This window comes from Tamandua tetradactyla, chromosome 18 (assembly GCF_023851605.1).
Source record: "Tamandua tetradactyla isolate mTamTet1 chromosome 18, mTamTet1.pri, whole genome shotgun sequence".
NCBI lineage: Eukaryota > Metazoa > Chordata > Mammalia > Pilosa > Myrmecophagidae > Tamandua > Tamandua tetradactyla.
In genome coordinates, this window is record NC_135344.1 from 62695146 (window position 1) to 62710109 (window position 14964).

The window sequence follows — 14964 nt, forward strand, 5'->3', positions numbered from 1 at the left end:
ACAATAAAAAGGTGGGGGGACTGAGAGTATAGGAACAGCACTGTTGAGTTAAATTGGTATCAAATCAAAAGTGATTTTTATAGAATTAAGATGTTAAGTTTAAGCCCTATAATATCCACAAAGAATATATCTGAAAATTACATGCAAAAAAAAATGAGAAGAGACTCCAAATTGTAGACAACAAAAAATAAAATAAGTATGAAAGTAGACATTAACAGAAGAATTGAGGGGAAAAATGTATAAGATTTACAAAGACCAAATAGCAAAATGAAAAAAGAAAGTTCTGCATTGTCAGTAGTTATTTTAAATGTGAATGAATTAAACTCTCCAGTCAAAAGGCAGGGATTAGCAGAAGGATTAAAAAAAGAGCTTGACCCAACTATATGCTGTTACGTCAAAGGAGTTCATCATGAATGTAAAAAGACAGCCTAAAGAATAGGAGAAAAATTGGAAATCACTCATTTGATAAGTGTTTAATATTTAGAATATATAAAGAGAGCTCACAACTCAATAACAGAAAGACAAACAACCCAATTAAACAGTGCACAAATACTTAAATAGACATTTTTACAAAGAAAATATACAAATGGCCAATAAAGCACAAGAAAGATGCCATTAGGAAAATGCAAATCAATACCACAATGAGATAGTATTTCACACCCACTAGAATAGCCACTTTATAAAAATGAGAATTAAGTAGGAGAGGATATGGAGAAATGGGAACACACATTCTTTGTTGGCAGGAATGTAAAAATGGTACAAACAGTGGAAAACTCTGGCACTTTTTCAGAAAGTTAAAAAGATTACCAATTAACCAGTGTTTTAGTTTCCTAGGCTGCTTAAGCAAATACCATGAAATGGTCTAGCTAAATAATGGAAATTTAAAAAAAAATTTTCTTTCTTAGAGAAGTTGTGGGTTTACAGAACAATCATGCATAAAATACAGTATTCCCATATACCACCCTACCAACAATAACTTGCATTGGTGTGGTATATTTTACACAAGTGATAATAGCACATTCTTATAATTGGACTATTAACCTATAGTCCATGGTTTAACTTAGGGGTCACTGTTTGTGTTGTGTGGTTCCATGGATTTAAAAATATATATTTATTCTGTTACCATATATACAATCTAACGTTTTTCTTTTAATCATATTCAGATATATTATTCAGTGTTGTTAGTTGTGGTTTCAATTTTATTGTACCATTACCACCATCCATTACCAAAACATTTTCCATAATTCCAAAAACAAACCTGTACATGTTAAAACTTAACTTCCCATTCCCTATCCCTAACCCCATTCCTTAGTAGCCTATACTCCAAATTCTGATGCTATGAATTTGCTTATTCTCATTATTTTACCTCAGTGAGATCATACAATATTTATGCTTTGATGTCTGGTTTATTTCACTCAACCTGAAGGTTTTTCAAGGTTCATCCTGATGGTACATGTATCAGAACTTCGTTCTTTTATTTTCGCTTGTTTTGGTTTTCTAAAGATGCCAGAATGCAACATACCAAAAATGGGTTGGCTTTTACAGTGGAAATTTATTAACTTACAATTTACAGTTCTTAGGCTGTGAAAATGTCCCACCAAGGCATCATTAGGATAATACCTGGACTCTGATGACAGGCTGCTGACACACGTAGGACACCTCTGTCACGTGGGAAGGCACATAGCTGCTGTCTGCTGATCCTTCACTCTCAGGTTTCACTGCTTTCAGCTTCTGGTTCCAGTGGCTTCCTCTCTGATCTTCTTCAGTGTCTCTCAGCTTTTTCAGGGCTTTTCCCTATAAGCGTTTCATCTCTCAGCTTCTATATACATTTTATCCTCTTATAACAACTCCAGTAAGGGGATTAAAACTCACCTTGAATGGGGTGGGTCACACATCAATTGAAATAAATGAATCAAAATGTCCCACCCACAATAAATCTACCCCTACAGGAATGGACCAAAATAACATGGCTTTTTCTAGGGTACATAGCAGCTTCAAACCACCACACAGCTGAGTAATATTCCAATATATGTATATATCACATTATATTTATCCATTCATTGGTTGATGGACACTTGGGTTGCTTCCATCTTTTGGCAATTGTGAATTATGCTGCTATGAGCATCGGCAAAAATCTGTTCACATCTCTGCTTTACGTTCTTCTGAGTATATTTTTCTTTACTCCTCTGTCTTCCTACCATTTTTTCTATGTTACCACTTATAATTTTGTACATTATATGCCCGAAAATATATAATTATAATTACCTTTTATGCATTTGCATTTTAGCATCTGTAGGAAGTAGGAAATGTAGTTACATACCAAACCATACACAATAATACTGGCATTTATAATTACCCATATGGTTACCTTTTGTTCTGGTTTGCTAGCTGCCTGAATGCAATATACCAGAAATGGAGTGACTCTTAAAAAGGGGAATTTAATAAGTTGCTAGTTGACAGTTCTAAGGCCGAGATAATGTTTCAATTAAAACAAGTCTATTGAAATGTCCAATCAAAGTTATCAAGGGAAAGATACCTTGGTTCAAGGAGGCCAAGGAAGTTCAGGGTCTCTCTCTCATCTGAAAAGGCACATGGTGAACACAGTCATGGTTTCTCCCTCAGCTGGAAGGGCACATGGCGAGCACAGCATCATCTGCTAGCTTTCTCTCCTGGCTTCCTGTTCCATGAAGCTCCCTGGAAGGCATCTTCCTTCTTCATCTCCAAAGTGCTGGCTGATGGACTCTCTGCTTCATGGTGCTGCAGCATTTTCTGCTCTCTCTGAATCTCCTTCATTCTCCAAAATGTTTTCTCTTTTATAGGACTCCAGAAACTTCTCAAGACCCACCCAAATGGGTGGAAACATGTCATCACCTAATCCAGTTTAACTACCACTCATGATTAAATCACATCTCCAGGGAGATGATCTGATTACAGTTTCAAACATACAGGACTGAATAGGGATTATTCTGCCTTTATGAAATGGGATTTAGATTAAAACATGGTTTTTCTGGGGGACATACATCCTTTTAAACCAGCACATACCTTTATTACAGATCTTTATTTCTTTTGCTGCTTTCAATCACTGTGATTGTCCTTTCCTTTCAGCTTGAAGAACTTCCTTCAGTATTGCTTGCAGGGTAGGTCTAATGGTGATGAACTCCCTCAGCTTTTATTTATTGAGAATATCTTAATATCTCCCTCATTTTTAAAAAGTGCCTCACTGGATATAAAGTTCCTGGTAGGCAGTTGTTTTCTTTCAGCAATTTAAGTATTTAAAACCCCAGCCATCTTGTCTCCGTGAATTCTGATGAAAAATCAGGACTCAATAATTGGGACTCTCTTGTATGGAATACATTACTTTTCTCTTGAGGTTTTCAGAACTCTCTCCTTGTTCTTTGCGTTCAATAGAATGATCAGTATAGGATGGGGTGTGCTTTTCTTCATGTTCATCCTGTTGGTGTACTCTGAGCTTCTTGGATGTACGTATTCATGTCTTTTGCTAAATTTGAGGAGTTCTCTGCCATTATTTCTTTGACTATTCCTTCTGCCCCTTTCTCTCTTTCATCTCCTTCTGGTACTTCCATAGTCATACATCGATATGCTTGATGGTGTCCCAGAGATGTCCTAGGCTATTTTTGCTTTCTTAGAATTCTTTTTTCTTTCTGCTTCTCAGCCTGACTCATTTCAAGTGTCTTGTCTTTGAGTGCACTGATACTTTCTTCTGCCAGCTCCAAAGTGCTCTTGAAACCCTCCTGGACATTTATCATTTCAGTCGTTGTGGTCTTCAGCTCCAGTAGTTCTGTTTTGTTCCTTTTTAAATGTTTTCTCCTCACTTAGACTCTCACAAGTGATCTGTAGATTCAGTGCAATTTCATCTATCAGGGTTTTTTTTTTCCTGGAAGTTGACAGGCTGACTCTGAAAATTTTATGGAAATGGAAAAGATTCAGAATAGTACACTCATTACTGTGAGTGTAATTAGCAGCACTGAATTATAGATGTTATTAGGTTGAAAGGGGAAGTTTAAGGTTGTGTATATCATTGGAAGGAAAGGCAGAGGATGGAACATGGGGTTGTATAACATAGCGAACCTGTTGTGGATGACGACTGTGACTAATTGTACAAATACAAGAATGTTCTTACATGAACTACAACAAACGCACATCACTATTTCAGGGTGTTAATAATAGGGTGATGTATGGGAAAATATAACTAATATGAACCATGGACTATGTTAACAGTAATATTGTAATATTCTTTCATAAATTGTAACAAAGGTACTATATCAATGCTCAGTGTCAATAATATGGAGCATAAGTGGCATAGAATTTTTCTTTTTGAAGAAATGAGAATGTTCTCAAAATGATTTTGGTGATAAATGCATAATTCTGTGGTTATACTGAGAGCCATTGACTGTACACTTTGGATAGATGGTATGGTGTGTGAATAAAACTGTTTTAAAAGAAAAAAAAAGGCCCAGAACAGCCAAAACAATTTTGAAGAAGAAGAACAAAGCTGGAAGACCTACACTGTTGTATTACAAGACTTGATGCTATAATAATTTAGGCAGTATTGTACTGATGTAATGATAGATAAATAGATGAATGGAACTGAAGCAGAGTTGAGAAATAGATCCGCACTTATATAGTCAGTTAATTTATAACACAGGACACAAGGCAATTCAATGTGGAAAGAAAAGTCTTCAAAAAATGGTGTGGTAACAACTGGATAAATATACAGGGGAAAAAAAATACGGGTAAGTGAATTTCAAAACCACTACATCACATTACACACAAAAATTAATGGATGGAAATTCATTGTAAGCATAAAAGCTAAAACTGTAAAGCTTCTGAGGAATAAAATAGGAGAACACCTTCATGACCTGGAGTAGAGAAAGATTTCTTAGGGTACAAAAAGCACTAGTCATAAAATAAAAAATTCTTAAGCTGGAGTTTATCAAAATTAAGACCTTCTGCTCATCTAAAAATAAAAAGGCAAACCATAAAGAGAATGTATTTGCCATTCAACTATCTGACAAAAACCACTGGCATCACAAGCTGGAAGCAATAAACCAGGAACAAGGACCAATAGATGCCAGCCACATGCCTTCCCAGATCAGCCTTCCTTGAGTGAAAGGTGTCTTTGTCTGGATGCCTTAGCTTGGACATATTTATGGCCTTAGAACTATAAACTTGTAACTTATTAAATTCTCTTTTTAAAAGCCATTCCATTTCTGGTATATTGCTTCCTGGCAGCATTAACAAACTAATACAGAAAGAATCAACAAAAATAAAGTTGGTTCTATGAGCAAAACAATAAATTGATAACTCCTAGCTATGTTGACTAAGAAAAAAAAAGAGGGTACAAACAAACAAAATTAGAAATGGGAAGGGAGTTGTTACTATGGAAGAAATTTTTAAAATCATAAGAAGAAATTATGAACAACTATGTGTGAAGAAACTAGATAACTTAGATGAAATGAACAAATTTCTAGGAACGTGACTGTGAACACTGTCTCAAGAAGAAATAGAAGATCTTAACAAACCAATTACAAGTGAGGATATTCAATTAGTTATTAAAAATCTTCCTACAAAGAAAAGTTCAGGGCTGGATGGCTTCACAGAGGAATTTTATCAAACATTCTAAAAAGAAGTAACACCAATTCTGCTCAAACTCTTTTTAAAATGTAAGGAAAATCATCATTACCTAACTCATTTTATGAAGCTAGTATCATTTTAACACTAAAACCAGATAGAGAGTATAAGAAAGGAAAATTAAAGAATAATTTTTTAATGAATATAGTGGAAAAAATTCTCAGTAAAATTCTAGCAAATCCAATCCAATGACACATTAAAATAATTATATATCATGACCAAGTGGGATTTATACCAGGAATTCGAGGGTAGTTCAACATAGAAAATCAATTACTATAACACAACATATTAATGAATTCAATGGGAAAAATCACATGATCATATTGATTGATGCCAAAAAGCGTTTGACAGAATTCGGCATCCTTTTCTAATAAACATACTACAAAAGGCAAGAATCATAGGTAACTCATATATCATAAAGGGAATATATGAAAAATGCATAGCCAGCATCATTCTCAATGGTGAGGAGCTGAAAGCATTCCACTTAAGATCAGGAATGAGACAAAGATGCCCATTGTCACCTCTATTATTCAACATTGTACTAGAATTCCTAGCTAGAGTGATTAGGCAGGTGAAAAAAATAAAAAGCATCCAAATAGGTAAGGAAGAAGTGAAAATTTCATTGCTCACAGATGACATGATTCTATACTTGGAAAATCCTGAGAAATCCATGACAAAGCTACTCAAGTCAATAAACAAATTTAGTATTAATGGTAGGATAAGATTAATGTACAAAAATCAGTAATGTTTCTATATATAAGTGATGACCTAATGAAGGAGACAATTAAGGCAATTAAAAGAATCAAGTATTTAGGAATAAGCTTAACCAGAGAAGTAAAGGACCTGTACACAGAACACTACAAAATATTGTTTAAAGAAATTAAAGATCTAAACAGATGGAAAGATATTCTGTGCTTACGGATAAAAGGTTGACTGTTGTTAAGATGTTGGTCTTACCTAAATCATTCTATAGATTCAATGCAATACCAATCAAAATTCCAACAACCTATTTTGAAGGCTTGGAAAAGCTAATTATCAAAATTCATTTGGAAGGGAAAGAAAATTTGAATAGCTAAAGATATTCTAAAAAATAAGAGCAAAGTGGGAAGATTAATACTTCCCGACTTTAAAACCTATTACAAAGTCATAATTGTCAAAACAGCATGGTATCAGCACAAAGATAGAAGTATTGCTTGAGTATTGACTTGAGAGTGTGGAGATTGACCACCAAATCTATAGTCAGTTGATCTTTGACAAGACTCCCAAATCTACTGAATTGGCTGGTTTGAAAGGATATATGCCCCCTAAGAAAAGCCATGTTTTAATATAAATCCAAGTTCATAAAGGTAGAATAATCTCTATTCAATACTGTATGTTTGAAACTGTAATGAGATCATCTCCTTGGCTGATGTGATTTAGTTAAGAATGGTTGTTAAACTGGATTAGGGGATGACATGTCTCCACCCATTTGAGTGGGTCTTGATTAGTTTCTGAAGTCCTATAAAAGAGGAAACATTTTGGAGAATGAGAGATTCAGGGCGATTCAGAAAGAGCAGAGAATGCTGCAGCACCACGAAGCAGAGAGTCCATTGGAGATGAAGAAGGAAAACGCCTCCCGGGGAGCTTCATGAAACCAGAAGCCAGGAGAGCAAGCTAGCAGATGATGCCATGTTTGCCATGTGCCCTTCCAGCTGAGAGAGAAGACCTGACTGTGTTCGCCATGTGCCTTCTCAACCTGAGAGAGAAACCCTGAACTTCCTTGGCCTTCTTGAACCAAGGTAGCTTTCCCTGGATGCTTTTGACTGGACATTTCTATAGACTTGTTTTAATTGGGACATTTTCTCGCTCTTAGAACTGTAAACTTGCAACTTATTAAATTCCCCTTGTTAAAAGCCATTCTGTTTTTGGTATATTGCATTCCGGCAGCTAGCAAACTAGAACAGGACAGAATAATCTTTTCAATAAATGGGCTTGGGAAAACTGATATCAATAGGCAAAAGAATGAAAGAGGACCCATATCTTACATCTTAGGCAAGAATTAACTCCAAATGGATTAAAGACCTAAATATAAGAGCCAGTACTATAAAACTCCTGGAAGAAAACATAGGGAAACATCTTCAAGATCTAGTAATAGGAGCTAGTTTCCTGAAATTTACACCCAAAGCACAAGCTCCTCAGAATCGAAAGCTTCTGTGCCTTAAAGGATTTTGTCAAAAAGGTGAAGAGGCAGCCAACTGAATGGAAAAAAAAACTGGGAACCACACATGAGATAAAGGATTGATATCTTATGTACATAAAGAAATTATACAATTCAACGACAAAAGAATAAATAATCCAAATATTAAATGGGCAAAAGATATGAACAGACATTTTTCTGAAGAGCAAATACAAATGGCTAAAAAGCACATGAAGAATTGCTCATCATCTTCTTTAGTATAAGGGAAATACAAATTTGAATTACAATGATATATCATCTTACACCTGTAAGAATGGCTGTCATTAAACAATCTGGAAACTACAAATGTTGGAGAGGATGTGGAGAAACCGGAACATTTATTCACTGCTAGTGGGACTGTATAATAGCCACTATGGAAGACAGTATAGCAATTTCTCAAAAAACCAAACATCGAGTTGCCATATGACCCAGCAGTACCACTACTTGGTATATGCCCATAACATCTGAAAGCAGTGACACGAAAAGACATTCGCACATTGTTGGTCATAGCAGCACTATTCACAATTGCTAAAAGGTGGAAATAATCCAAGCACCCATTAATAGATGAGTGGATAAACAAAATGTGGTATATACATTCAATGGAATATTATGCAGCAATACATGAAATGAGGTCTCAAAGCATATAACAATGTGGATGAAACTTGAGGGTATAATCCTCTTTGAAATAAACCAAACACAAAAGGATAGATACTGTATAATCTCAATGTTATGACTCTGTTAAGATGACATTGTCAAGGCTCAGGTGAGCCAACTGAGTTGCTCTGAATAACAGGCCAAGAAGTGATCAGCTCCCAGATGGAAAATCAATGCAACTTCCTCTAATATTTTGCTCTAGTACAATCTGGATGAAGATTTTGAGGACAGATGGGAATGGACTGTTCTCTTGCCCACGTTACCCTTCCTTCTTCCCCCTGCTTCTCTCTCTCTCCTTTCTCCCTTCTTTTTCTCTCTTTTCCTTCCTTTCTCTGCCTCTCTCCATTTATCTTTTTCTTCCCTCCTTAAAAAAATATTTCTTAAAAAAAGAGAGAGAAAGAGCGAAATGATGAATGACTTGAGCAACCGACTGAATTTCACTCTCTGAGAGGGAAAGACAGGGGGATGAGCAGATTGAGGAGTTCTTTTGGGGGGCAAGGAGTTTGAAAACGGCCATTCTTTGTCTGAGAGTATAAAAGAGAAAGTTCATATTCTCCCTACAGTAAAAAAACATATTTTTACTGTTTACTGTAATGTAGTGTTTGCATCTTTCTTCTCTAAACCATGAGCTCTTCGAAGAGAGGGTCATTGTCTTATTCATTTTGATGTCATATACACTGCACACAATAATCCCTTAATAAATGTGTGAAAGTTTGTGTGTGTGTGTGTGTGTGTGAAAATGTGTGTCTGTATAAAATTGAGGATTTGATCAATTTGGTGTCAGAGGCAAAGAACTGAGTATTCTCAGATACAGAAAAGATGACACTGAGTCTCTGAGATCTAGAATCCTCTGCTATTCTTTCTTGGAATCTAATTTAAGAGCTCCAGCAAGGATAAAAAATTATATTAAATTATAAATACCGTGTGTTTATATAACCTTAGATGGAAATTCTCAGAGGAGATGCCTTGTAATTTTGATATCATTTGTTTTCATAAAAGATAAAAATCCTTCTTCGAATTGAAAAACACAGGGATAAAGTGGGAAATGGGCTCAAGTATGTGTCTAATAAATTGCCGACATATCTAAATACACTGCTTAAAAACTCATCTTTCTTGGCTGAGTGCTATAGTTTATACTATTGCTCCCACAGAGCTTTATCCATGGTCATAGATGGTTTATTTCTATAATCTTTAACTACAATGTTATTAAAATTCAAAATTGTTGCTGCATTCTGCAGTGGTGTAGGGGAGAAGAGAGGTAACTCTAAATGGTAGTGAAAAGCCTAGCTGCCTAAAACTTTTGTTGTATTTGAAACACTCACTATTAGACTTACTATTCAGCTTAAAGTGTTGTTTTAAAAATATCCATTAAAATTAAAACTGTCTGGTAGAATGAGATTGCGCACTAAATATTATCTACTCTAGGGAGACTGTGTATGCAGTGGTTACAACCTTTTTGTCCAGTAAACCTTCTATGACTCTCCAGTCTTGTCATCTTGGACAAATTATTTAACATCTCTAAGCCTCAATTTATCCTATGATATAGGACTAGTAATGTCTACCACACTGAGTTGTTGTATATGATTCAATGATGAATATAAACTATTATTAGCTGATAAAGAACAACATATAATGAAATAAGATCCTGGACAGGTAAGTTTTTTTATTTTTAATTTGAAATAGTTTCAAATGTACAGGACAGTTGCAAAAATGGTACAAATTCACACACAGAAACTCCAACATATCTGCCATCCAGACACTCAGATACACCAGCTTTTAACATTTTGCCATATCATCCTATCTATCCATCATCCCTATCTGCTGTCTATTTATTTACCTATCAATTCTCCAAACATTCGAGAGTATATTTCATATATCATGCTTCTTAAACACTTACATTTCCTTAGAACAAAGATATTCATTTATGTAACCACCGTAAATGCAGTTATCAAGTTCAAACAATGTAACACTGATCTAAAGCTTACAGTCTATATTCCCATATGTTCCAATAAAGTCTTTTTGGACCTTTACTCCTTTGTTATTAGCTCTAATCCAGGATCAAGTATTGCATTTAGTTATCATTCTCTCTCTTTTAAAAAACTTTTTATTTTAATAACATATACACAGCCTAAAATTTCCCTTTTAACCATATTCAGATATATAATTCAGTAGTGGTAATTACATTCACAATGCTTTTCGACCATCAACAGCATCCATTATGGACAGGTAAGTTTTGATGTGGAGGAAGGGGTTAGGAAAGGCCTGGAGCATGGGGAGCTACCACAGAAGGAAAGAGAAGGTCTTGACAGGGCATGTTAGTGAACAGGTGTCACATGGGGATTCTGAAAAGCATTGGAGACACCCAGGAGGAGGGCTAAGACACATGGTGGGTGGATACTACCAAAAGAAGATTGGGGGCTGGTGCCCCAAAACCGAGCTTACTTGGCAACTTTACTTAAGACAGCTCCAAGCAAATATTGACTTTATCTCAACATAAGAAAAATAAAACTTGTTTGAAACAATGAAAGAAATCATTCACTCAAAGTTAATTATAATTGACTATCAAATAAAAGTTTTAACTTCTCTACTTCAAAAATATTTAAAGAATTAACAAGTAAATAAAACTTTATAAAAATAAATAATTTTCAGAAATCTCACAGAAGGCCTTCCAGGTAAAGAGATTGGAAAAAACACAGGCATAAGCTTTTGCAACTTCTCCAAACACCTCTAAAACTCTAGTTAAGTACTTCATATAAGGCATAAACCCACAAGGATGGAGAGAGAGGGAAAGAAGGCTATAGAAGCAAAAATTTTAAGATAGAAAACAATGCTGTGGTAAATGGCTCAGCAAACCCTCCAAAATGGAATTTTAAGTCAGCAGCAGAAGAAGCTGAGACCCATCCCAATTTACTTTGCAGAGTCTTCAAAAGCTCAGGTATTGGAAGCATCTGGTACCCCTGGAAGAGGGGATGAGGAGAGAAGCTAAAAATAGGATGATTGATTGAACATGTCCTTAAAAAGTAATTGGGTGCCCTGGTTCTCCCAACTCTACAGCTGGGCTGCTGCTCTACCCCAACTTTGGTGAGATCCTGGAGGTTTACTGGGATTCTGGATTGGAGGACACAGGGCATGATTGAGAGTGGGGTATACAGTACCAAGTCAAGGAAACATACGCATCAGGGTACTGAGGCTCCTCCCAATAAACAACCAGGCTGGCATTCAGGCCCCTGTCTATAAGGAAGGAGATCTGAAGTATTTTCTCTAAGGAATTTGACCAGCCCAATAAAAGAGATCTAAAGATACTGACAGTGAAGTTAGGCAACTAAGCAATCTGGCCAGATCATTCCACTGTGGAGCTCATATTCAACGTGTCCTGTCTCTCTTCCCTACTCAGAGCTTGCAAGCAGCTTTTCAGTTCTCTACACTTGAGATTTGAAGATAACCAAGGATTTCCAGACATCTGAGGTAAGTCTCCAATATGAAAACTAGAAACCAAAGAAATAAGCAGAAGGAAAGCAACTTGGGAGAAACAAACCTTGCAAGAGAGAAGAAAACTTGAAAAAAAAAAAAAAGGTTAAAACGCTGTCAATACCCTCAGAGAGACAATAAAAAAAAAAACCAAGAATAAAAGAGGGAAGGAGGGGAACGAGTTCTTTCAGAAAGGGGGAAGACGCTATTAGAAAATTTTAATGATAGGAAATAAAAGGGTTGAAAGAAAACATTAAGGAAATCTTCCAGATACCAAGGTAAACGACAAGCACAGGGAAAACAGAAGTTGATTGGAATATTTGAGGGCCAGCTAGAAGGTCTAAATCCTAATAATAAATGCTCCAGAAATAGAAAATGAAGAAAATGCATGGGTGTCCAAATAATTTTTTAAAATGTCTCAGAACTGAAGTTCATGAGTCTGCAGATGAATACAGTTCATTTAGAGCACAGCACAATGAACAAAATGAGACTCACCAAGATGCATCACGGAACCCCAACACCTGATGCATCTGAACAGCTCAAGAGGGTGGGTAGACATTTGGTGGAGAGTTTGGAGCTGAATTAGTAGGAAGAAAACTAAGTAAACAAAATTTAAACAATTATAAACTCTTGAGTAACAAAGAAGGGAGAAGTAATTAGTTTCCTACATGGCTCAACTGTGAGTAGCATTTATATAGTCCTAACAGTTATTAACACTACATAATGCTGTAACCAAAAGTACAATATGAACTATATTGGAGGGATGTTGAAAAGAGTCTTTATCTGTGGTGAGATTGAGGGAGAAAAAAAAAAGAGCTAAATTTTCATGTTGCAGAGTAGGATGGAATTCAATAAGGAATGTTTAAAAATCAAGCAATAGGGCACTTCCGGGAAGAGGGCGGAGTAGGGTGAGTTGAGTTTAGCTCTGCTCTGTGGCATAAGATAGGGGACAGGGAGAGAATGATCGAGACTGCGGTCCCAGGGTAGTTGAGTGATCATGGGGGGTCTTCAGTGATTCTTGGGGAGGAGAGAGGCAGGGGGGATCAGGATGGGAGAGCAGGGTGGGTCGGATTGGCCATGATTGCTGGGGTGGACAGCAGTGTGCAGGGAGGTGCAGATCAGAGGCCACTATAGCCTGCCCCAGCTGGTGATTGGGGAAACCTCCCCAGGAGGCTCTGTGGCCAGTGGTGCCTGCAGGGAGCCGAGAGGTGGACCTGGCCATTCACCATGAAGAGCCAGGCTATCGGGTGCTGGAGATGATCTCCTGGCTGGGTGCCGTGAGTGGCCAGCCCATCGGACACAGTGTGTGGTGGATTTGCCAGACACGAGGAGTTGGCTATTCCCTCAGGCACTGCTGTCGGCTCTCCAGTCCCGCACCAGGACCAGTTGTCCTGCCACTGCAGGCTGGGAGCAGCTCCCCCACCAACATGCCAGCTTAGCCTGATGCTGCAGTTGGGAAGGGTGGACCTGTGAAGAGGAGGTGCCTCAGGAGTGCCACCTGCTGAGGAGAAGCATAAGTGCAGGCTGGCAAACTCCCTATCTGCTTAGGTTTTTTTTTTTCCTCTTTTCTATTTTTTCTGCTTTTTAAAATACATATTCCTCTCTATATTTTTATCAGCAGTACTATTTCCATTTTTTATATTTTATTATTTTTTGTTATTTTACTTTAAATTATTTTCTCTCCCTTTTATGGGCACCAGTCTATATTCATTCCCAATATATCTTGGGGAATCTCCTTCTGACCTTTGCGACTTCTACAGTTGAGGTGTGTGTTTTTTTCTTTCATATTTTTGTTATATTTTATTTTTTAACTTAATCTTATTTTTATATATACATTTTTTGGGGTGTATGGGCCAGGAATCGAGCCTGGGTCTTTCACGAGGTAGGTGAGCATTCTGCCACTGAAATACCCATGAAACCCTGCCTAGCCTTTAATAGACCTTCAGTAGAACTGTACCCCTTACATGAGCTCCAGACCTTGGTTTGGCGGGGAATTACTGATAAACCAAGTGCAAAAAGAAACATTCAATACAAAACCAAGTAAATGCAAAACTTTAGACAAGTGAGGGAAACCAACTTGCAGATAAAATCATTAAGATAATCAAATGCCCCAAACACAATGGAAAATCACAAAGCATGTGACGATCCAAACAGAAATGACTCAGTCAGCCAAATCACCAAATCAAAACTCCAGAGGGGATACAGAATATGGAACACCTACTCAAGAATATTTTATAGAGAAATAAAGGATATCAGGAAGACACTAGAAGAGCATAAAGAAGAATTCTAAAGATTAAATAGAAAATGGCAGCTCTCACAGAGATGAAAGATACAGTAGACCAAATAAGAAATATAGATTCAAATAAGCAGAGGGAAGAATAAGTGCACTAGAAGACAGAACAATTGAACTAGAGTGCATAAAAGAAGACAAATGGCAAAAAAGATGGAAAAAATGGAACTGGAACTTAGGGAAATGATGGACAATAACGGGGTGCACAAATATAAGAATCACTGGGTGTCTCAGAAAGAAAAGTGAAGAGTAAAGGTCTGGGAAAGTTAGTTTAAATATAATCAGGGAAACCTTCTCAACCCTTGTAAAGGACATATGCTAATTGAAGAGGCCCAAAACACTCTAAATAGGCCTACTGCAGGACACATACTAATCAAATAGTCAAATGTTGAAGAGAAACAGAAAGTCCCAAAAGCAGCACAAGAAAAATGATCTACTACATACAGGGAAAACACATAAGACTGAATTCGACTACTCAACAGGCACCAATGAAGCAAGAAGGCAGTGGTATGATATATTTGAGATCCTGAATGAGAAACACTTCTAGCCAAGAATTCTTTACTCAGCCAAGTTGTTCTCTAAAATTGAGGGGGAGATTAAAATCTTCAAAGACAAAGACTGAGAGAATTAGTCAGTAAGAGACTTGCCCTACAAGAAATACTAAAGGGACTCCTGTCAGCTGAAA

The 14964-nt window shown here is 36.7% G+C and overlaps 1 long non-coding RNA gene across 1 annotated transcript in view; it reads right to left on the reverse strand.

The window, feature by feature from the left end:
• Window positions 1-3454: 3454 nt before the first annotated feature.
• LOC143662679 (uncharacterized) overlaps window positions 3455-14964 on the reverse strand; it is a 53173-nt gene continuing 41663 nt past the window's right edge. The window contains exon 3 of the long non-coding RNA XR_013165537.1: window positions 3455-3916. This is a non-coding gene — a long non-coding RNA (uncharacterized LOC143662679). The remainder of the gene's footprint in view (window positions 3917-14964) is intronic.